General features: G+C 45.4%; 1 protein-coding gene and 1 long non-coding RNA gene across 6 annotated transcripts in view; one reads left to right on the forward strand and one right to left on the reverse strand.

The window, feature by feature from the left end:
* The window catches only part of LOC138453756 (uncharacterized), an 88591-nt gene extending 74990 nt beyond the window's left edge, over positions 1-13601 (reverse strand). For 2 of the 4 annotated variants that reach the window (XR_011260525.1, XR_011260516.1), the window contains exon 1: positions 13265-13601. This is a non-coding gene — a long non-coding RNA (uncharacterized lncRNA). The other 2 variants (XR_011260517.1, XR_011260523.1) reach the window with 2 other exon arrangements.
* A 166-nt stretch (positions 13602-13767) lies between these two features.
* EPN1 (epsin 1) overlaps positions 13768-25089 on the forward strand; it is an 835995-nt gene continuing 824673 nt past the window's right edge. For both annotated transcript variants that reach the window (XM_069606952.1, XM_069606915.1), the window contains exon 1: positions 13768-13829. The gene's annotated coding sequence lies outside the window, so the exon portion shown is untranslated. The remainder of the gene's footprint in view (positions 13830-25089) is intronic.

A 25089-nucleotide genomic window follows, 5' to 3' on the forward strand; every position in this document is an offset into this window, starting at 1 on the left:
TGCTCCGAAGTTCACCTTGCGGAACTCTGTAGTTTCCTGATTCCTGGACCCTTCGCTTTCCCTTCTATCCTCCCTCCTCCTACTTAGCCTTCTTACCGGATTCTGTGCACCCGCCTCCGAGTGCACTTCTCCTTTCCTGGTCTTCCTGGAGTTTCCTCATTTTTTCACGGACGTTAAAGCTGAACGAACACTGGAAGCTTAAGACGGCAGAGCAGGCTTGTACAAGACCCGATCCGTATGGAAGAAAACTCCCCTGGATTCCATTAAGCAGCGAAAGCAGGTGAGAAAGGGGGAAACCTGTGACAAGGGACGATCCCTGCAGGACTCCACAGCTTTGTAATCCTGAGTCTAACAAGAAATCTCCAAATCCTACTCTTTGTTCTCTTCTAGAGAGAAAAGATTCAAACCATTGAACAGCTTGTTTCCCTACTCCACCCACTTCTCTCAGATGTTTCAGCAGGGTCCCATGGACAACCGTATCAAAGACGGCGGACAGGTCCAACATGACCAACAGGGACACACCCCCCTGATCCGCCGTCTCCAATAGATCGTCCCAGAACGTCAGCAACGCCATCTCCGTCCCAAAACCTGGTCGGAATCCGGATTGCAGATTCTCCTGATACAGATGTTCCTGCAGCTGAGCTGTCACAATGTTTTCCAGAATTTTCGATGGCCATGACAATCCTGCCATTGGCCTGTAATTCTGGAAATTCTTAGGGTCTAAATTAGTTTTTTTTAGCAGTGGCGTGACCACAGATTTCTTCTGAATCATTGGTACTACCCCTGATGTAAGAGATTTGTTAACAAATTTTGTGATAAATGGGGTAATATCTGGAGCTATTAGTTTAGCTACTGAAGATGGAATAACAGAGTACATCATTAGTAGCCTTCAATGCAGAGAGCAAGGTGCAGACCCTTTCCTCAGATACTTTCATAAACATAAATAGCTTCTGATCCGCCCCAGTGTCTTCATCATGAGATATGCATTCTGGGCTAATCTCCTCTGTTACTTCCAGATCCTCTTGGGGATGTAATGGTTTAATTTCCATAATCTTTCCTTGTATTAGCACTATTTTATTTATAAAGTAATTATTAAAACATCCACCTGTGCTTGTGATGATTCAGGTGCTGCTGACGCACACCCAGGATTTGCTAACTGGGAAATAGCAGCGTACAATTCCCGTGGCCTGTTCATGACTTTGTCAATTGTCCCCGTTATAAATTTAGCTTTGGCATCAAAAATGGCTTTCCCATATTCTCTTCAGGTGCTCTTGACCTGTTCTAAAATGCCCTCTGTACGATGTCTTCTCCATTTTTTTCTCTAAAGATCTCACCTGTACCCTTTTCTTGGCCAAATCTGGCGAAAACCAGGGGTTACATGGCCTTGTTTTGTTGGAGAGGGGCCTATACATTACATATCATAGCCATGATTTACATGCCTTTATTGAAGAACTCCTCACATGGAAGAGCCTCTTCAATCTGTGCCAAAGCATGTTTCAGAGTTTCCCCTGATATTTTCAAAAAATCTTTCAGCTTGCGGAACTGCCCCATCCAATTTTCCATGTGCACTTCCAGAGTTTTCTTATGTATTCTCAGTTCAAATACTATGGCATAGTGGTCTGTCCATGATAATGCGATTGTCCCAACATAACAAATTATCTTCCCTCGATATAGCAGGACATCAAGACAATGGTCCTGGCAATGTGAGGGGGATGATGCTAGAAGTTCCAAAGCATGGGCTTCCAGGGTCTTCTTTAATTCTCTCCCATCCCCAGATGTCACCTCCTCAGCCCATACATTGAAGTCCCCCAAACATAACAGCTCGTCATGCTTATTCCCTGTGTCTGCCAGAAATAATTCTAATTTCTCCAGGAAAGCCTGTGCTGGGCCAGGAGGTCGATACCCAAAGAGAATTGTTATAGTTTTATTTGGAGAACACTGAATACAAGCATGCCTCATCTGACTTGATGGTCCGCACCGTGGCAGTCTTCAGTGTCAACAGCCATTGCACCTTGCCCAGCATGGCCACTATCCTCTCTTCCAAGGGGGTGGTCAGGCAGGAGACCAAGTTGAGCCTGGCCCCCAGAAATAGCACGTTCTGCGATAGAATCAAGCAGGACTTTGGATAGTTGACGGAGAACCCCAGATCTGTCAGCAGCTGGACGGTCCTCTCCATGTGTTGAACTGCTACTTCCCTGCACTTGGCGCGGATGAGTCAGTCATCAAGGTACGTGTACACATGTATCCCTTGTAGGTGCAGATGGGCCGCCACTGGTGAACACCCTGGGTGCCGAATACAGTCTAAAGGGAAGGGCCTTGAACTGGTAGTGCCTTCCCTGTACTACGAAGCACAGGACCTTCCGATGCTTCTCGTGAATGGGGATGTGGAAGTATGCATCCTCCAGATCCAGCGACGACAAGAAGTCCCCTTCCTCCAGTTGGCCGAGCACGTGCTGCAACATGACCATCATGAATTTTTGGGACTTGAGGTATTTGTTAAGGAGCCGCAGGTCTAGAATGGGCCTTCAGCCCCCAGTCTTCTTCACCAAGAGGTATCTGCAGTAGACTGCAGAGCCCGCAGTCACATTGGAACCAGGAAGGGGTTAAATGGTGCATCTACATTGATTGGGACCAGAGTAAACATAAAACAGGATGACCACTTGCACTAGTGTGAATAGCCCCAAGAGAAATAGGGGATGCAAATTACCATAGGTCCATTCAGGCCGTGATATCTTGCACCCCCTACAATCAAAAGGCATGGGGGTCTCCAGGGAGGGGTTAGATGGTGCATCTACATTGATTGGGACCAGATTAAACATAAAACAGGATGACCACATGCGCTAGTGGAGTTTACCCCAGGGAGGTAGGGGATGCGAACTACCATAGGTGCATTCAGGCCATGTTATCTTGCACCCCCCAAAATCAAAAGGCATGGGGGTCTCCAGGAAGGGGTTAGATGGTGCATATACATTGATTGGGACCAGAGTAAACATAAAACAGGATGACCACTTGCACTAGTGTGAATAGCCCCAAGAGAAATAGGGGATGCAAATCACCATAGGTCCATTCAGGCCGTGATATCTTGCACCCCCCCCACAATCAAAAGGCATGGGGGTCTCCAGGGAGGGGTTAGATGGTGCATCTACATTGATTGGGACCAGATTAAACATAAAACAGGATGACCACATGCGCTAGTGTGAGTTTACCCCAGGGAGGTAGGGGATGCGAACTACCATAGGTGCATTCAGGCCATGTTATCTTGCACCCCCCAAAATCAAAAGGCATGGGGGTCTCCAGGGAGGGGTTAGATGGTGCATCTACATTGATTGGGACCAGATTAAACATAAAACAGGATGACCACATGCGCTAGTGTGAGTTTACCCCAGGGAGGTAGGGGATGCGAACTACCATAGGTGTGTTCAGGCCATGACATCTTGCACCCCCCACAATCAAAAGGCATGGGGGTCTCCAGGAAGGGGTTAGATGGTGCATCTACATTGACTGGGACCAGAGTAAACATAAAACAGGATGACCACATGCACTAGTGTGAATAGCCCCAAGAGAAATAGGGGATGCAAATTACCATAGGTCCATTCAGGCCATGATATCTTGCACCCCCCCCCACAATCAAAAGGCATGGGGGTCTCCAGGGAGGGGTTAGATGATGCATCTACATTGATTGGGACCAGATTAAACATAAAACAGGATGACCACATGCGCTAGTGTGAGTTAACCCCAGGGAGGTAGGGGATGCGAACTACCATAGGTGTGTTCAGGCCATGACATCTTGCACCCCCCACAGTGAAAAGGTATGGCGGTGTTCCAGGAGGGGCTAGGGGGACGCCTCTATATTGGTTAGGACCAGAGTAAACATAAAACAGGATGCCCGCTTGCACTTGTGTGAATTACCCCAAGAGAAATAGGGGATGCAAATTACCATAGGTGCATTCAGGCCATGATATCTTGCACCCCCCACAATGAAAAGGTATGGGGGTGTTCCGGGAGGGGGTAGATGGTGCCTCTACATTTGTTGGGACCAGATTAAACATAAAACAGGATGACCACTTGCGCTAGTGTGAATAGCCCCAAGAGAAATAGGGGATGCAAATTACCATAGGTCCATTCAGGCTGTGATATCTTGCACCCCCCCACAATCAAAAGGCATGGGGGTCTCCAGGGAGGGGTTAGATGGTGCATCTACATTGATTGGGACCAGATTAAACATAAAACAGGGTGACCACATGCGCTAGTGTGAATAGCCGCAAGAGAAATAGGGGATGCAAATTACCATAGGTGCATTCAGGCCATGATATCTTGCACCCCCCTCAATCAATAGGCATGGTGGTCTCCAGGGAGGGGTTAGATGGTGCATCTACATTGGTTGGGACCAGATTAAACATAAAACAGGATGACCACTTGCGTCAGTGTGAGTTAACCCCAGGGAGGTAGGGGATGCAAATTACCATAGGTGCATTCAGGCCTTGTTATCTTGCACCCCCCGCAATCAAAAGGCATGGGGGTCTCCGGGAAGGGGTTAGATGGTGCATCTACATTGATTGGGACCAGAGTAAACATAAAGCAGGATGACCACTTGCACTAGTGTGAATAGCCCCAAGAGAAATAGGGGATGCAAATCACCATAGGTAAATTCAGGCCGTGATATCTGGCACCCCCCACAATCAATAGGCATGGGGGGTCTCCAGGGAGGGGTTAGATGGTGCATCTACATTGATTGGGACCAGATTAAACATAAAACAGGATGACCACATGCGCTAGTGTGAGTTTACCCCAGGGAGGTAGGGGATGCGAACTACCATAGGTGTGTTCAGGCCATGACACCTTGCACCCCCCACAATCAAAAGCTATGGGGGTGTCCAGGGAGGGGCTAGGGGGATGCCTCTATATTGGTTAGGACCAGAGTAAACATAAAACAGGACGACCGCTTGCGCTTGTGTGAATTACCCCAAGAGAAATAGGGGATGCAAATTACCATAGGTAAATTCAGGCCGTGATATCTGGCACCCCCCACAATCAATAGGCATGGGGGTCTCCAGGGAGGGGTTAGATGGTGCCTCTACATTGATTGGGACCAGATTAAACATACAGCCGGATGACCACGTGCGCTAGTGTGAGTTAACCCCAGGGGGGTAGGGGATGCGAACTACCATAGGTGCATTCAGGCCATGATATCTTGCACCCCCCACAGTGAAAAGGTATGGCGGTGTTCCAGGACGGGCTAGGGGGACGCCTCTACATTGGTTAGGATCACAGTAAACATAAACCAGGATGGCCACTTGCGCTAGTGTCAATAGCCCCAAGAGAAATAGGGGATGCAAATTACCATAGGTGTGTTCAGGACATGATATCTTGCGCCCCCCACAATCAAAAGGTATGGGGGTGTTCCGGGAGGAGGTAGATGGTGCCTCTACATTTGTTGGGACCAGATCAAACATAAAACAGGATGACCACTTGCGCTAGTGTGAATAGCCCCAAGAGAAATAGGGGATGCAAATTACCATAGGTGTGTTCAGGCCATGATATCTTGCACCCCCACAATCAAAGGGTATGGAGGTATCCAGGGAAGGGCTAGGTGGTGCCTCTACATCATTTGGGACCAGAGTAAACATAAAACAGGATGTGTGTTACAGGTTTTGTGAATTACCATAGTTGCGTTCAGGCCATGATATCATGCACCCCAACAATGAAAAGGTATGGGGGTGTCAAGGGAGGAGGTAGGTGGTGCCCATACATTGGTAGGGACCAGATTAAACGTTAAACAGGATGACGACTTGTGTCATTGTGAGTTAACCCCAGGGAGACAGGGGATGCGAATTACCATAATACATGTAGGGGTGCTGATGGTGTCTCTCCCAGCATATATATGAGGTGAAAATGGGGTTGAAATAAAAAAGTCAACATTTTGGGGGTCATAGTAATTGGGGCACAGTAATCACATAGATCCGTCTTGGAAGCAGACACAGAATTGATAGTTGTAACTGTAAATGGAAGGGCATCTTTCGGTTGGAAATGCCCCATTGTAGTGTGTGATGGCTGAATGCATGCTGAAGAACAGCACTGCTGAGGAAAAAAGGAAAGGAATTACAAAGACTCTCACTAGTCTGCATTTCATCCCCATACAAACAGCCCAAACTTTAGGTAGGGGGCTTGAGCCTCATTAACCCAGTGGTGTTGTATCCATGACATAGCGCAGCCCATACCAGTCACTTGCAGCAGTGTGTAATAGTGTGCAGTTTACCAAGCCGCGGGTGAACAGGGAGCTTAACACCAATTACGTAAAATACTGTTGACTTCCCTTCCCAATAACACATGCTGAAGGGAGACCCTACCGTGCACCCCCCTGCATTATGACAGAGTTGTGTGACTGAGCCCAACCTGCCCCTTTATCCTTAAGAGAGGCTCCGGCAGTGATTCCTCGTGCTTTGATGTTGGAATCAAATATAGAAAGGTTAATTATGCCATAAAAAATTAAAAAATGTTTAAGCGCCCCATCTACTGTAACAGTACAAACTTTCTTATTATTATACCATTTAAAATAATACGTGCGCCTGTCACAGTACAGCCTTTCTTATTTTGCCTGTAGTGTGATGTTGGAATAAAATATAGAAAGGTTAATTATGCCATAAAACATGTTTAAGCGCACCATCTACTGTAACAGTATAACCTTTCTTATAATTATACCATTTAAAATAATAACATGTGCGCCCTATGTGCTGTCACAGTACAACCTTTCTTATTTTGACTGTAGTGTGATGTTGGAATAAAATATAGAAAGGTTAATACAACTGAACGAATGCTAGGCTCCCAGACTTTCCACAGTATTAAAAAAAAAAAAAAAAAAAAAACATGGGAAGCCGTATATTATACCATACTGTATGATATTCGGCTTCCCATGACAGAGTGAAGGCCCTGCAACAACGCCCACCTGGTAGCTCTGGCCAATCCCTCAATAGAGATGTTGGAGGGCGGGCTGTAGGCGGGCTATGACATTAGCTTTTCTTTTCGTGCTGCATGTATGGCTGGAGCCATCAAGTGGGCGTGACTCCGAAGATTGCCGAACACTGCCTCCCACAATCTACCATGGGAGGCAGGATAGCATACAACACCGGCTCTTCATCCAGAGCCGCAGGCTGCCACCACATTCGTCCCCCGCTCCGGTGGCAGCATATATATAAGACCTGGTGCAGGAGGGCTCGGCAGACCCAGAGGAATCCAAGCCCACGTGAGTATGTGCAGCAGTGCAGAAAAAAAAAAATCAAGCATGCGGCTGTGGTAGGGTGACCACCAGACGTCCCGGAAACTGGAACTCTGTCCCCCTTTTGTCAAGCTTATGTTCCCATTGGAAACTGCAGTGGTTCCGGTTGTTGGTAGTATATGTCTTCATAGCTAGCAGGCACAACTAATGTGTAGCATTTAGGGGTTCTTAATATATGTAGAGACCAGGCTGGAGGCAGATATATATATAAAAGAAGTTAGCTTTATTGAGTTACAGGGAAGTTATGGAAAGAGGGTAGGAGCACAAGGTAGAAACATCTTTATCCATCTCTCTCCCATCCTGTGTGTCCTAACTGTCTCCTATAGAACCTTGATGTAGTAAAGGTTCCAGTCACCAGGCAACATTCCACTGCTTGCATCTGTGCACCAATACAAGCAGCATGCTACACAATGTTGACTTACTCGCCGACACACGTAGCATTAAATCATATGTTTATTGAGAATACATGTACGGCGGCAGGCTCCGCCACGGAGACTCAAACAAACTGTCTCCCAGAACCTTTCATCCACACACTCCATGCTGGAATGTCATGATATCACAATGGTGACTTGCATATGTACTTCGCCTAAACTAATGCATGAATACTTGAACTATGTACATACAGCATAATGATAACTGGTTGCATTACTCTATTTTTGCTTACCATCTTAACACATCTCCCTCCTTCAAACACAAAGTTTTACTCAACATAATCTCTTAACCATGAAGGTTTGCTCCTTGTTCTCCTCGTACCTTCATCACTATTCTCTGGCTCAACACGGCTGTTCCCAGAATCCTGTGTTTTATTTACAATACTATCTTGACTCTCACACTCTGGAAAATCTTCATTGAAATCACCCTTTACTAAACTTGACATTGACCAACATTCTCCTCCTTCTAATATCACCACATTGTTTCTTACCTTAGCTATTCTTTTTGGCCCTAAGAACTTGCTAACAGTGCACTTAGGTGACAATCTGGGATTCCTTATATACACCCACTCACCTTCCTTCACATCCAACCTCTTACATTTCTTGTCAGAATTGAACCTGTTTTCATAACCATTTTGAGCCTCCTTGATTAATGTCACAATCTTACTTCTATCAATGTTGACTGACTTATCCAAATTCAACCACCCTGGACACAATTGAGAGCCAGGTTGCCTCCCTTTAAGAGACATAAAGGGAGAAATCTTGGTTACAGTATGCGGTGTGATACAATAGCCCCAAATCATTTCTCTTAGAAGTTTCTTCCAATCTAACCTCGCAGCCATGGCCAGTTGTAACCCTCCCTTTATAAACCTGTTCGCTCTTTCCACAAGTCCATTAGCCCTAGGGTGATAAAGGGCCGTTCTATAATGTCTTACACCATACTTCCTGAAAAACTCCATCATCTTACAAGAAGTGAATTGGACACCATTGTCCGATATCAATTCTGTCGGAAAGCCCTCCTTGTAAAAAATATCTTCAAAGAATGCAATCATCTGTTCAGTTGTAGCTTCTCTAATAGCCCTGTACTCAATCCACTTGGTGTGATAATCTACCATAACTATTAGGTATTTGAGGTCCTCCCCCAAGTCTTGCAAAGGGCCTATTAAGTCTACCGCCACCTTCTTCCAAGGCTCAGTGGGAACACTGACTGGTTTCAAGGGTGCAACTCTTACAACCTTGGTTTTATCACTCCTTATACAATCATAACAATCTCTCACACACCTGTCAACTTCCCCATCCATTCCTGGCCACCAATAGGACTCTCTAATCTGTCTCTTTGTGCCAGCCATACCTAAATGTCCTTGATGAGCTAAATTTACCAGTGTAGGCCTGATACCACCAGGTGGTATGACTTTCAAACCTTTTCTAAGATGAATCCCATCTTCTGACATGCTGAGTTCATCCTTTACATTATAATAGCATTCAAAACTTTTTTCCACCTCTGTCTTGCGAGGCCACCCTGCCTTGGTCCAAATCTTGACCTGTTGCAATACCATGTCTTCTTTGCTAGCAGACTCCCACTCTTCCTTGCTTATGGCATTATTTTCCACTTCAGCAATTACTACCCTCTGCTCATAATGTACACCCTCAACCTCTTTCTCCTCAGCTGGTAGTCTAGATAAGCAATCCGCAACTACATTGTTTTTTCCTGCCACATGTACAATCTTAAAGTCATAGCCTAACAAGTCCACCATCCACCTTGACACTCTGGGCGAGCTTTTAGACCATTCAACACCACCTAGTAATTGAACTAAGGGCTTATGATCAGTTTTGACCAGAAATGTTTGCCCCCACAAGAAGAATTTAAAATGAGCCACGGCCCAAAACACCGCCAAAGCTTCCCTCTCGATCACTGAGTAATTGATCTCTGCTCCCCTCAGTGGTCTTGATGCAAATGCTATTATGTGTTCTACTTTATCAGAGTCATGTTGTGTCAACACCGCCCCCAAACCTTGGTTGCTTGCATCCACTTCTAATACTGTCTTCCTTCCCACTACAAATCCTCCTAGCGAAGGAGCTCCAATGATACTCTCCTTGATTTTCTCAAAAGCTGCTTGACAGTCACTTGACCATTCAAATCTTATATTCTTCTTAAGTAAGTCTCTCAACGGTGTGGAAATTGTGGCAAAGTTGTTAACAAACTTATGATAGTATTCTGCTAATCCCATAAACGACCTTAGCTGATCTTTGTCACTAGGTTGGGGCGCTTTACTTATACTATCTACCAGCGATTTCTTAGGAGAAATACCATCTTTTGATATTCTATGACCCAGGTAGTCCACTTCCTGAACAGCAATTCTACATTTACTCCTCTGTACAGTTAGGCCAGCTCTCTTAAGTCTATTCAACACAGCTCTGAGATGATCATCATGTTCTGCCTCCGTGTCCGCAAACACCAGGATATCATCCTGGAAAACTGTCACGCTTTTTAAACCCCTAAGTACCTCTTCCATAATCCTTTGAAACACAGAAGCCGCAGAAGCTAATCCAAATGGCATTCTTTTGAATTGGAAAATGCCATCTGGTGTGATGAATGCCGTAAGATGCTGCGAACTCTCTGATAGCGGAACTTGATGATACGCTGCTGATAGGTCTATAATGGAAAAAAACTTTGGTTCACCTAATGTGGACAATGTCTCAGGAATGTTAGGAAGAGGATGCTTTTCCACTACAATGTTTTGGTTGAGACTGCGCAGGTCGACACACAGCCTTAAATTTCCATTCGACTTGGCCACCAACACAATAGGTGATAACCACTCCGTGGCAACTACTGGTTCTATCACACCTTTTCTTATCAAGTCCTTGAGTTCTCCAGTTAATTGACTCTTCATTCTCAATGGGACTTGCCTCACCTTGTGTTGAATGGGTTGTGCCCCTTTTTTGAGTTTGATGTGGTGTTCAAAGTTTTTTAGTTTCCCAAGTTCCTCCGAAAATACTTCAGGAAAATTCCTTGACCAAATGTCTCCTATTTCCGCTATGGATATGGGATTTGATGCACTAGCTTGAATCCTCACACCAAGATTCTTTTGCTCCTCCCATCCTAATAAGGATGAACCTCTTCTGGACACAATTATGTTGGCTTGACAAACTTTTCCTTTGTAGGCGATTATGGCTGGAAACTCCCCCATGATGTCAATGGCCGATTCTGCATATCCACATGCTTTGACATTCGTGGATCTAATCAATTTTTCTTCTTTCTTTAATACGTTTACTAGAGTGTCTCTAGATACTATTGTCCAGGGAGAACATGTGTCAACCTTCATCTCTACGTCACACCCATCCACTTGGAATATATCACTTGGACCATTTCCTTCACCTTGAATGGTGGAAATCTCAAATACAAACTTTGCGTTTGGTTCCTGATTAGCCGAGATCTCCTGAATATTATAATTTCTCTTGACTTCCTCTTCATGGTTAGATCTTGCGTCCACCGTTGATTCTATCAGGTTTACTGAGCCAGCTTTGCAAAAATTGGCGAAATGTCCTTTTCCTTTGCACCTGAAACATTCTGCATATCTAGCCGGACATGATGGAAAGTTTGCACTATGTCTAAAATTTCCACATCTAAAACAGGAACCCTTCGCACTCCAGTTCCCTCTTCTTGGATTAAGGGAGTTACTTCTCTTCCTCTGGTCAACTGAGCAAACTGACATGGCCGTGGTAATTTGTTTATCATCTTTAAGTTCTTTCACGTAATGAGATGTCCGCTCTATACTTCTTGCCATATCCAATGCCTCCTCCAACTTCATGTCCCTTGCTAGGAGCTTTTCTTGAATTTTTGGGTTATTGGTGCATCTAAGTAGTTGATCCCTTATTAAAGAATCTGCCAACTGTTCGAATTCGCACGAATAACTCAATGACCTGAGACACGCTACATATGACTCCACTGACTCATTCTGTTCTTGCGTTCTTTGGAAAAACTTGTGCCTTTCAAAGCTTATGTTTTTTCGCGGTTCAAAATGATCCCGTAACTTCTTCACTGTTTGGTCATAAATGTCAGCATCATTATCATCCAATGTTTGACTGCCAGCTAAACCATCCAGAATTCTGCGTCCCTCAACCCCCAGGTTGTGTATTAACAGAGCTTTTTTACGTGCTGGGGAAAACCTGTCACCTCCTATAGCCACTAAATAATTTTCAAAAGCGTCCTTCCATTTGTCCCATGTGAGGAAGGGCCTACCAGGCTCCTCCAAAAATGATCTGGGAGGTGGAATTGCTGTGGCCATGATGGTCTTACTGCTAGCTGACCAAAATAGTAGTTAAATGTAAGTTGCAACAAGTATATATTTGCTTTGATTCCCAAGTTGCTGCAGGCGATCTGTTAACTGAGCTGCCGTGGCTTTAATTGCCTGTGTAGATGTATCTTGAGCAGCCTCAACAATGTACTGTATTGAACAAACCAACAATGGCCTGTACTTTTCTTCAGAGATGCAGCACGATGAGTTCTGTTGGTTTACTTTGTTTTCCTGAGGCAGCTGAGTGCTGGTTGCTAGGAAACCCACGTCACAATGGCCTGTTTACTTTAGGATTAGGCCTTGCTGACGCTCCCAGCTCATCTTTCATGAATGCACGATACTTAAACAAACATTTTAAGGGCTGGCAGGGATCACTGTATAATTCACTTGCCTTTGTTCTGCTGTGTGCGCACCAGATCGCTGCGTAAATCACTTGCCTTTGCTCTGAAATTCCCTTCCACTTTACATCAAAGCCTGCCACCGCCGCGAAGGGAAACGCTTGTTAATTCAATGATTTACAGCTCAGTCCACAGCAATCGACGCGCGCGGAGCCCATGAACCATCCTCGTCGCCAATGTTGACTTACTCGCCGACACACGTAGCATTAAATCATATGTTTATTGAGAATACATGTACGGCGGCAGGCTCCGCCACGGAGACTCAAACAAACTGTCTCCCAGAACCTTTCATCCACACACTCCATGCTGGAATGTCATGATATCACAATGGTGACTTGCATATGTACTTCGCCTAAACTAATGCATGAATACTTGAACTATGTACATACAGCATAATGATAACTGGTTGCATTACTCTATTTTTGCTTACCATCTTAACACTTATGTTCCCATTGGAAACTGCAGTGGTTCCGGTTGTTGGTAGTATATGTCTTCATAGCTAGCAGGCACAACTCCCAAATAATAAATGCTGCATTTTACAACTTAAGATAAAATTAGAACACTTAAACCCCCTTCTCCAACCACTATTTAGTAGTGCCTTGACACACAGGTTCACGAGTTAGTCTTACTTTTATGTTCGTTTCCTGTACCGGTTTTTAACCTGGTCACGCTAGGCTGTGGTAACAATAGGATCTACATGGGGCTTAATTTCAAACTGGATTGATTGAATGATATTCAAACGGCGAAAGCCGCGTTGCGCAGATAAAAGGCGAATATTCAGTTTTGGAGAAAGCCCGTGTTGCAAACCCGTGCATACTGCAAAAAGCCACTGCCAAGTCGAGGTAGAAAACATGCATGTACGCTTACCAAAAAGCAGTAAATCCGACTGGCTGACATTCGAGTTTGTCAAAAACATCTGCCCTGAAATTCCCTTGGCGTGAGCGCCCATAAATCCCTTATGTTTGGGCGGTGGCGGGGGTAGATCGGAACTGGTGATAATACTGAACAGCAAGAAGACACACAAAGATCCGCTATTGCTGCAATCAAAATAGAAAAAACAAACCAACAGGCACCTACATATGCCCAGCGCTTCGAAAGACTTCCGAGATGTATAAGCACCTTTCAAAATACACAATAAAACTTAATAAACACTTGTCTGTGCACGGTACGGAACTGTCATTCCTCCATGATTCTCTTCCTAAATACGTAGACGGCCTACGTGACAACGTCACGACGAATTAACGTCATTTTAGGACGACATCAACACGTCTTAAAGGCATTTGAGGAAGTGTCGGTAAACTTTTAAAGGCACATACAATGCTATCGGTCTCATAGGCACTTTAAATATGTATTTCGATTGATGATTGAAAACAGCATAGGGCCTCCCTTTACCAAACACTCCTTTTCCGGTTCCGTTTCCAGACAGCATCAGGTGAGTGAATGCGATCGAGCTCTTATAGTGAATTTTATATGCATTTCTTTTAGCATTCATTAACTTAGATCGTTCTCACCCCTTTGTTGTTAGATTTGTAAGAGGGGCCCTTTTGCAACCACTGGAAATGCACGCTGAAGCAAGAGGGTGCAGTTGAAGCTGTAATTCGTTGTATTGTACTTATTATAAGTTAAAATTAAAAATTGTAAGTACTTGATGTTCTGAACATCTGTTTTTGAAATTACACAGTAGCTGCTCCGAAGCTCATTTACGGTACAGTTCAGGCTGCTGTGCAGCTATTACACCGACCGTGGGCTGGTGTAAGTGACCATATCTATACATATATACCTGCGGCGGCTGCTGATTGCGGACGTGGACTGTCTTAAGTTCCAGCGACTATGAAAGTAATGATTCCCCAGGGCTACTGGCTGCAGATCCGTCACTTTCTTTGGATCACGACCCTTCTGTGGATAACTGCAGGCACAGTGTCTGTTCTAGGTCTAATGGCTGCAGACACAGAAACAACACCCCGATGAATATCCGCAGACAGTACCTTCTCTAGCGCTAATGAGTGCAGGCACAATTACTGCTCTGGAGCTAATGACTTCCAATACAGTACGTACCTGCTCATCAGCTACATCTTGGGCAAATAATTTCAGACACAGTACCTACCCTGGAACCAATGACGTTTGATACAATACCTGCAAATCCGTTACATATGACAGAATACCTGAATGATGGCATGCACAGTACGTATTCTGGGACTACCTATTCCAGTCACCGTGTCTGCTCTGGAGCTAATGGTATTTAACACAATACCTGCTCATGAGCAAATCTGGGGTTAATGACTGCAGAAACAGTAAAAAAAAAAACATATACACTTTCCTTCTCGTGTGTCCTTTACCATTCCTAATTCCCCGCTTACACCTCGAACCACGCTCTCTGAATTGAACCTACAGCGTAAATAAGTGATCAGTCATGATAAACCACCACGCTACAATTTTTAAAACGTGTTTGGTGCACTTGATGGGATGCTCATTTGCTTAACTTGTGCCACAAATGTGGTGAACTGTGCACAAAAGACATTTAAATGTGTGCATCATAGTTGTGCACATTGAGGTGCTCTTTTCCCACCAAATGCACAACTGCGCCAGGCAGAGGGTGGAAAGGGGGTTCTGGGCATTTTCAAGTAAATCCCAATTTTCAAAACAGGTGCACTTTTCAAAGCACGGGGAACAAAACATTTCCATGTGCCTATTTGGAACAGGTGCATGGGAATATAACATGTATGTGAAGGTCACTGCTGATCCTCTCGTGTAGTGAGTGATTGCTGTGTGTGAATAAGTGAGTGAATGTTGACTCTTGCGGTTCCAAATGAATGACCCCACATGTTTTTGAATGGCCATGAAGAAACTTTGGGGAACCCACACTGGCAGAGCTGTGAAATAGTAAAGGATTTTTGGCAACCACCACTATTTTAGGGGCATTTATCCTTCCCATCCAGGATATTGATAAGGGTACACATTCCGCCAGTAGCTGGTGCAGTTTTTCCGCTAAAGGAGGATAGTTGGCACATAAAGAGCACCCAGAGAACAAGTAATCTGGATCCCCGAATGTCTAACGCCGGTTCCCGCCCATCTATAGGGTACTGTAACCCCCAATTTCAGAACCTTTTCTCAGGGGGCGGTCACGTTTAATAACTGACTTGTGGGTGTTTGCCACCTCCCCAAAGAGAAGAAGTTCCCGCGACATCCCAGGGAATGAGGTTTCTGGTTCTGTGAACAAGAGGAGCATGTCATCAGCAAACGCTGTGACTCTATCCTCCCCCTCAACCCCCCCCCAAAGGGAATCCCCCTAATATCCGGGGAGGCCCTAATGCTGGCTAAGAGCGGCTCCAGGTGGGTGGCGTGGGAGAGCGGGCAACCCTACTTAGTGCCTCGTGAGACTGTGACACTCTGGGAAAGTTGCCCGTTGATTGCCAGGCGCAGTGGCCCTCCAACCGCTCTCCCCCCCCCACTTCTCCCTGCCACTCTGCTCCACTCGGCTCAAAGCTGGCATTCACTGCCTGTACTGGCCATCCTCTGCCCTCTTGCACCCTTTCGTTGGGCCAGGGCGCACGCTGACCTGTGATGGTTCTTGCCTGTGGGGTGGGAGGGTTTGACCCCTCAGGGTTGCCCCCTACCTGCCTTTTGACTTTCGCTGTGCGGCCCCTCCTGGGCCTCTTGGCCGCTCTGGGTGCTCTTCTCCGCTGCACACCTCTCAGCAGTGGGCTACAGGTATGGCCCCTCTGGATCCTCCTGATCTCTCCGATGAGATGCTGCTTCTCCGGCGTGGTGGTGGCTCTGTCCCGCCTCTATTCCCTCTGGTGCTCGCTCCACGAATCCAGCCCAGGTGGGCCTCCAATATCACGGACAGCTCCTTCCTGACTATCTCCTCTGCCATCCAACAGCGGCTGCTTTCTGCCACCCTGCTTCGCAGCTGCACTGGTTCTGCGGCCACCCCGGGTCTCCCTGAATGGTTCTTCTTGCTCCGTGGTCTGCAAACGTGTCTTTCAGCTCGGCCTGCACTGGCCACGGGCGCAGTGCCCCTGCAGCTCAGATACAGCGGAGACGAAGACCGCACACCTGCCGCTGCCGAAGTCTCCCAGAGATCTGGGCTGCTGCACTCCACCAGCGCAGCCTACAAGGATAAATCCCCGCCTGGCAAAGGCTCTTTTAATCTATCTTTGTCTTTTGCCCCTGGGAGGTTGGGGGGGGGGGTCAGAGCTCACGATCACGCTGCTCTCCCCTCGGCAGCCATCTTGGAATCCCAATCACAATGCACTTTTGAGTATCCATCATAGATGCCAGTACAAAATGGTTTTAAAAAAAAAAAAAGTAAGAAGGGATGATCTGTGCTTTTATGTGGCTGCACTGGCGTTTTGGGGCACCGAGTCTAGCTATTCTTTGCTGTGGCATGACTTTTCAAAAAAAAAATATATTTTTTACCGGGATATGGTGTACTTGCTTGGGTCTTTTGTGCTTTCTGACATTTTTTTTTTATCAGTGGTTTGATGTATGTTGATTTGAAGGAGGACGTAATATTCCTCTTTTTAGTGATGGATCCATTAGGTTCCGGGGTTGAGGATTCCTTTGAAGACGTCTGGGGTCAGGGATTCCTTGGAAATCCTGCAAGGTTGGGATCCTTGATTAGTGTGGCAAAAGTTTCCTCTGCGATTGGTTCTAGGCAGATTAGTTTTTTTTTTTTGCTGTAATCTGTGTTTCGTCTGGTGTCTGTGGTCCAGTGGTCGCAGTTGTATTTGCCTCGGCTAGGTTGATGGTTTCCTGTATTGTCTATTTTTGCTCCCAGGTGGTTGGTGATGTCAAAGTGTTTGTGTAGGGGAGATGGAATTTTAGCAGGAAGTTTTTTTTGCATCTTTTTGATGAGTTCTTTCTGTGGATTGTTTGCAGATTCTATTGTGGCGTATGAGATTATTTTTTGCTTTGAGGACTCTTGCTTTGTACAGTTTGAGTTGTCCTTGGTATTTTATTTTTTTTTCCTCTGGTGTATTGTTCTCTCTATTTTGTTTCCATTTTGCGGTTGTTTTTTCAGTTCTTCTGTGAACCATTTTGTTGCCTGTTTTTTTAATGTTTTAGCTGGTGCTATATTGGTCAAAGGCCTTGGGGATCAAATTGAGTGGGTCTTCTGTTGTATCTATGTTTGTATTGGTGGGATCTCTTTCGCTTGGGACGGTTGCGTCTAGAAGGTTTGTTAAGGCCTCTAAGCCCAAGTTCTTCCAGTTTCTTTTCTGGCTGGTCTGGAATACTTCCTTCCTGGGCTGTAGGCAGGTTTGGGATGTGATGTAGAATGGTATTAAGTAGTGGTCACTCTACACTATTGGTGTAGATGGTGCGGATGCGTAGATGTGTATCGACCTTCCCTGCAGAAAATTGCGTTCAGGTGGTGTCCAGCGTCGTGGGTGGATCCATTTACTATTTGCTTGAACTGCAAGGTTTTCAGAAGTGTGCAGAGTGAATTTGCTCTGTACTCATTTTCTTTTTTGAACCATATGTTGAAATTTCCCAGTATGACTACATTGTTGTGGTTGGTTGATAGCATGGCGGCCCCGCCCGCTAGTTTTGTTGCCAAGTTGGGGTTGTAAGAAGGTGGTCTGTAGATCAGGAGTAATACTATGTTGGACTACTATGTTAGATTGGGCATTGAGTTCTATCTTGATGAGGAGGGATTCTTAGTCTTCCGTGTTGGTTAATGTTAAAGGATATTTGTACCGCACACTATCACTACCGGAGTGGTCCACTGAAGCTCTGGTGGCTCTGGAAAAAAAAAGGGAAGGGGGTTGAGTTAGTGGGAATGATTTGGAAAGGTGCAAGAGAGCACTGATGTGCTGTTGGCGGCTTCAGCCCGGTGGGTCATTTGGCTGGGCTTGGGGTGTTTTACGGTCAGTAGTCATTGTGTGCTGTTGTGCAAGTCTGTGTGGTTTGTTTTCTTGTTGCAATGTAGTGAAGTTTGTGCGGATTGTTGTGTTGTAGGGTTGTGGCTGTGTTTGGTTAGAGTTTGAGAGGTGTATGCAGAGGGGTAAAATTGTTAGTGGATTGGTTAGTTGGCACTGCTGTCCGGCTATGCAGGCTACTGCTCCCAGCCCATTCGAAACTTGGCACCGGCCAACACTTGCAATTACGTCCAGGGGCGGCACCAGCCTTCATTCACAACTCCATACGGTCAATGCCCATGTCAAGGTCCAAACTTAGTTCAAGTGTCTCTTTGTTGAGTAGACCGATAAGGTTTATGGCGGGGTTGGCTGGTTCCGGTTCATTCCGGGGGGCAAATAGGGTAGCTACCCCTCTGTTGTTCCGGTTTTGGTGATATAGGGGGTGTAGAGTGTGATGGATTCCAACTTGTCCTGTTTGGGTATGTATTGGTGACAGGTTTTGGCTGTCGGTTCGTTGTTACTGTGCCGTTTCTGTTTACCATGTTGTCATATGTGGACAGGTTGCAAGCAATGTAGTCTGTTTTAGCTCTGTTATTTATTTGTCTCCTTGGGCTATCTGGGAATTTATTGTCCAATTTTTTGGGGTTGTTGGAGCATGCTCTGTCGGTGCCTTCCTGGGTGGTTTTGGTTTTCTTATTTCTTTTGTTTGTTCTGGTTTCTTTCTCTTTCCTGTGGCGAGGCATGATGTGTGGGTTGTGTCCCTTTTGAGTGGGCATCCTCTCCTTTCGATTAGTGTTTTTCCTGGTGTTTTGGGTTTAGTCTTTGTTGTTTGTGGTTTGTTGTTGCTTGTATTTGGTAGATTGTGGGTAGTTGAGACCTCGGTTGATAGGACTTTGTGGTTCTGTTTTCTTTATTGCTTCTTTCTTTTTTGGATCCTATGTAGTTTATATTTTTTATCTTGGAGGTCCTTTTGGTTATGATTGTTGAATTGGTTATGATTGTTGAATTATGCTCAAAACAAAGATGAATACTGACGTATCTTGGTGCACTCAGCATGGACATTTATTGATTGGGAGGGTACTGGGTTCCTGCTTTTGACTGGGATTGCAAATGATTCTCACCCAAGGGGTGCATGCTATGTTTAGGCCCTGGCTTCCGCTTTGGCCAACATTGTCTCAAGCTTTACCCTTGCCACTTTGGGGATTGTGAGGGTGCTGGGTGCCTGCTTTTGACTGGGATGGCAAAGGATTCTCACCCAGGGTGTGCATACTATGTTTAGGCCTCTTGCTTCCACTTTGGCCAACATCGTCTCAAGCTTTGCCCTTGCCACGTTGGGGATTGTGAGGGTGCTGGGTGCCTGCTTTTGACTGGGATGGCAAAGGATTCTCACCCAGGGTGTTCATGCTATGTTTAGTCCTCTGGCTTCAGCCCTGGCCCAATATAGTCTCACGCTTTACCCTTGCCACATTGGGGGTCATTCAGCACAAGTGCAACTAAGCAAAAGAGGATTGACAATCTGTATAAGTCTGCATATCGTCTTACAAACTCTAATGTTCTGAAGTAATCAGTAAGTCATCCCAGAAGTAATCGGCAGTTCATCCCAGAATGAACCCCAAATCATCAGGGACAAACGTGCAATCTCTTGAAGTGATTGGCAAGTCATCCTTAAAGCATCAGGAACAAAGATTTTTCTAAAATAGTGATGCTGTTAGCATATTCATGAAGTCATCATAAACTCACCCACTATTCTGAGACATTTGCTGATGACTTTAACAGTTGGATGACATCTGATGGTGTGGGAATGACTTCTAGTGTAGTTCGATGATCATTAGATGACCCCAGGATGTTCATCCTTTTAGACCAGGGCAGCTGCAGCTCGCCCCATACTCATTAACGACCCATGAGCGTAGTTCTTAGGAACTACATTTCCCGCAAACACTGGCTCTTATTCACGTCAGCGGCACGTTGGCGCTGACGCGTTTGGTTAGCGCAAATTGTGTGTGCCAAACCTCCTTTCACTGTACTCTTCTTTATTTTACACAGCGAGTACTCTTGTTGACCTTATCCAACGTTTGCGCACTAAAACACCCCCATGTTATGTCCACAACTCGGCCGCAATAGCTAGCATTCTGCAATCCAATCTTAATAGTTCATAATGTCTTGGGTCTTCCTTTGTAACCGACCCTTGTACATCCCAAATGACTATGCTACCGATCACAAACCTTGCTGTTTGCACACATGCCTGTGAGACTCGGACTTGTGCTAATCCCTCACTTGTGCTTGAGAAAAATACATAGCAAGCATCTTCTCTACCGCCCTGTCCTCAGGCTAAAACAATCTTAGCTCCCACGATCCAGGAAGCAACACTGATCCACCCAGAGGACTTGTCTGGATAATACCAACCAAGTAACCCCTATTGGCGAGTCACTGACTGTCTGATTTCCACCAGTGCTATAGCCATTACAGGCATGCTCGGGGGGCAATGATGGACCCCCACCTGACAAACGATGATAATGTCGTGTGCACCCCTGCCATCGTTCCGGCTGAGGCACCCCACACTCCCACTACAATAGGTACTGTTAACCCCTTTGACGCCCATGTTGTCTTTCTTCCTCCTGAGTATGCGCTTTGTTCTCAAACATAGAGTTGGGATTGCTGATTACCTCTATGAGAACGCCTCTGATCTGATGGCACTCACAGAAACCTGGCTCAATTTCTCTTTCCCCATCGATGCTACACTTTCCCTTCCGCCGAACTATTCGATCTTTCGTTCCGATCGTATTCGTCACAAGGGTGGAGGAGTGGCATCACCCACTTTAGTCCTGATGACTGTGAAACTTTTCTTGTAAAGATTAGTATTAACACTAATGTATCACTGATCGTCCTGGTCATTTATAGACCCCCAAGGGACATGCCTTGCTTTGAGGAACAACTCCTCAACCTTCTTAACCTTATTACTAAGGCCAAGACTATGTTAATTATTCTCAGTGACCTGAATCTATGGGCTGAAGATCCATCCGACAGGGAAGCTTCCTCCCTTATTAAGGCCCCCTTTGCATCTTTGGGTGCACAGAATGGATTAAATCTCCTACCCATATAGGAGGACATACACTTGACTAGGCCATAATACAGCATCTATCCCTTTCTGATGCTGTAGTCGGGCCCTGCCCTTGGTCCAACCACGATCTAGTGAACATACATATTTTCTTACCACTTTCGCCGTCTAGATTGGACTCAGTGCCCAGAGCTGAGAAGAAATTTAGAAATAAAAAAAATAAATCACCTCTTAAATTCGGCATTGCTAGCGACCATGCTCCGATCCCGCCACAGATTTCAGACTCTTGTAATTTGGTGACACATCTCACTGCCACCATCAACTCCGCCATCAAAACCTGTGCGCCGTTGAAAGTCAAAAAAATTAAAAATGAGACTAACGAGACACCTGGTACAATGATAGTATCATCAATCTTGGACGTACTAAAAGGTCTCTTACAAAGGAGTGGTGAAGAACCCCTGTTCTAACTCTTTCTCAGTACAAAAAGGCGGTGAAAGAATTTAAGTCGGCTATCACGGTAGCCAAGTCAGTCAATCGTAACACCCGAATTGCGAACGCACGATCTAGCTCGTTGTTCAAGATCCTCTCTGAATTTGGCTTTTTCCAAAGAGACTGGTTGGTGCCAGTCCATTCCTAATTAATTCTCTCTTCAAATACTGGGCCATAGGCAGACTATTAAGGATATTCAAGATTGCTTTATTGGGCACAGAATGTAACCCCCAGCCCTCAGTGTCTCCGTTTCAGGATGCTATGCACCCTCAGGCTAAAAATGCCACCTTTTTAACTTTACCCAGTGTTCAGAGGCTGAAATACTCAAAATTGTACTCGCCCTGAAACCCACGTCCTGTTTGGGAGATAGCTGTCCTGTAAACATCCTAATAGGCTCCTTAGATCTTCTTGTCCCATGGATTACTAGATTTATCAACCTTTCCTTCAGCGAAGGGACAGCTCCATAATTTCTTAACGAGGGTTCGATTATGCCTCTGCTTAAGAAGAATACTCTTGATCCAGCAGTGGCAAAAAACTATCGACCCATTACTAATGTGGCATTTCTCCTGAAGATCATGGATAATCTATTTCCAGCTGCAGGGAGAACATGGTATCCTTGGGGTTCACCAGTCGGGCTTTAGAGCACAGCACTGGACAGAAACAGCGTTGCTGGACCTTGAATCCACCTTGTCCAGCATAGTCGATCTGGGCCATCCTGCCCTGCAGATGCAGTTGGATCTTTCTGCGGCCTTTGATCTGGCTGATCGCTTTGTTGGTCATCAGATTAAGGGAGCAGGCAGTGTTCTGATCTAACAGCTCATTTGATCTCTTCCTTTCTTGGGCCACGCACTGTTAGTGACAGTTGGAGATGCAAGCTCATCACTCACCACGCAAACTTTCGGTGTCCCAAAGGGGTCATGCATTGCTCCTAATATCTATATTAGGCTTCTTCTCAGTCTCTTGGACCACCTGGGTGTGCAGTATACCAACTATGCAGACGACACCCAAGCCGTCGTTGAGCTCACCAGGGATTATGCCAAGGACTCTGATGCTTTCAACAAAGTGTACGATGCTGTACAGACGTGGATGGGGAATAACTTGCTAGCTTTAAACGGAGACAAAACTAAGCTGCTGATCGTGCCCTCAGGTCCCTGTGTGGAAAAAAATACAGCCTTTTCAGCATTGCTGGTAATTCCATCAGTGTCTCTAAGAGTGTGAAGACACTCAACGTCTTTTTAGACGCTGAACTCAGTATGAAAACTCATGTCTCTCACACGGCCGCCTCATGCGGTTACACAACAAAGCATCTCAGCCATATTCGCTCCTTCATTTTGGCACGCAATTGCTCTTTTAGCCACTGCGCTGGTGAACTCAAAGCTGGACTACTGCAGTAGTCTGCTGGCAGGCACCACACAAGCTAATCTACACTCACTTCATGTATCTCAAAACTGTGCTGTCCACGTGATTCACGGCCTGGGTAGACAAATCATGTTTCCGATGCAAGAAGAGAAGTTCACTGGCTCCCCATAGGACACTACATCACCCATAAGATTCTGATTGTCCTATAAATGTTGGACCAATACCAGCCCTAAATATCTCAAAGATCAGATCAAGGTGAACAAATCGGTACACCACCTGCGCTCACAGGACAGCTGTAAACTGTTTCAACCCAGATGCAGGCTCGTTAGTGTGGGGCTCGTTGATGTCCAGGCCCCACTGGCGTGCAATGCTCTACCAGGTTCCATGAGATCAGCAGGCGGTCTGGCTTTAAAAAAAAATTGGTCAATGTGGTGTGTCTTTAAAAATATTAGTCAAACACCACCTTTCCAATCTGAAACTTGCTTGAATTGGTATTCTCCCCTAGCAGCTTTCTCCCCCAGCATTGACCATTGTACGTAATGTCATTGTTTTTTTGTGTTTCTTTTTGTGCACCCTGAGGCCCATGGGCATGTGGCGCTCTATAAAAATGAAATAATTTGATTCTTGAGATTAATGTTTTTTATTGACGCGTATGAAAGTGTCAAGGTATCACTTAATCATCCTCATCAAAAAAACTTTATTCGGCCTACAGGCCATCAAAGTACATACTATCACAATTTACAGACAAAACCCAACTTACTGCTACACATCAAAAGTCACATCATAGGGGAAAGGAAACCATCAGGAGAAAACCCGACAATGCAGGTTTTTTTTAAAATTATTATAATTTTTTTTTTTTTTTTAGCAAGGCATCCCTTGGTTCTGGTTTATTCCTCACTAATTTGGGACCCCTTGGAGGTAGACTGTGGCACATCAAGGCGATCCTTGTACTTTGGACTTGCCCCTGCCACTTCTTTGCCATGTGGCTTTGCCCCTGATTGCCCCCAAGTTAGCACATTTTTATATCTACCGGACTTGATGCTTGATCCCCCCCCCCAGGTGAGTGGACTTTGGATGGGTTTAATCATCCCTGTGGGCTCTCCGATCGTATTGATTCTTTCGCATGAGGCTACGATGTTGGCAAGGCTTTGTTTCCCAAGATCTGAATTATGTTCTGTTATGTTACTTGGCATTTATATAGCGCCTTATATATCATTGGTATGATCTCAAAGCGCTGGTAGGTTGAATGCCCTCGGGAACCGAAGTTCAGTTAGGAGGGAGGGAGGGAGAGAGAGAGAACCGGATATGTGTGCAGCTGGTGTGGTTGTTGCATGATAGCTGCTTCTTAGCGGTAGGTGTGGTGCTGAGGAAATCTGTTGGATGTGTTCAGTCTGGAGTGTGGACACCCTGACTGAGTTCTGGCTGTGTTAGGCTTGAGGAGACGCTTAAGCTAGCCGGAATGTGCTCAGCTAGCTGTGTTTTATTAGGATGATGTGGAGTTTGTGGGGTCAAGTTATTATGAAACCAGCTAGACCAAATGTGCCATAGTACAGCTGTGTTCTAGTTGAATGATGGTGTATAGGGGAGAGTAAGCATAGTAGTGTGATGTGGTGGTTATCAGTAAAGCGCCTGCAATCAAGCACGAGAGCAGGACGGGGGCTGTACATTAGGCACAATTTTTAAGTTCAACAATAAGTGTGAGACATGATATCATTTGCAATTCCAACTAAGTGAGGGATATGCTACAATCATCAAAATTCTATCTAGATGAGGTACATGCTATCATGTACAATTCCATCTAGTTGAGCTATTTGCTACCAGTCATAATCATAATTCTATCTAGATGAGGCACATGCTATCATTCACAATTCTATCTAAGTTAATGTTATTGTTAAAGGACATTTGTACCGCGCACTATCACCACCAGA

The sequence above is a fragment of the Ambystoma mexicanum genome, chromosome 1p (genome assembly GCF_040938575.1).
Source record: "Ambystoma mexicanum isolate Mex_15411 chromosome 1p, UKY_AmexF1_1, whole genome shotgun sequence".
In the NCBI taxonomy this organism is placed as follows: domain Eukaryota; kingdom Metazoa; phylum Chordata; class Amphibia; order Caudata; family Ambystomatidae; genus Ambystoma; species Ambystoma mexicanum.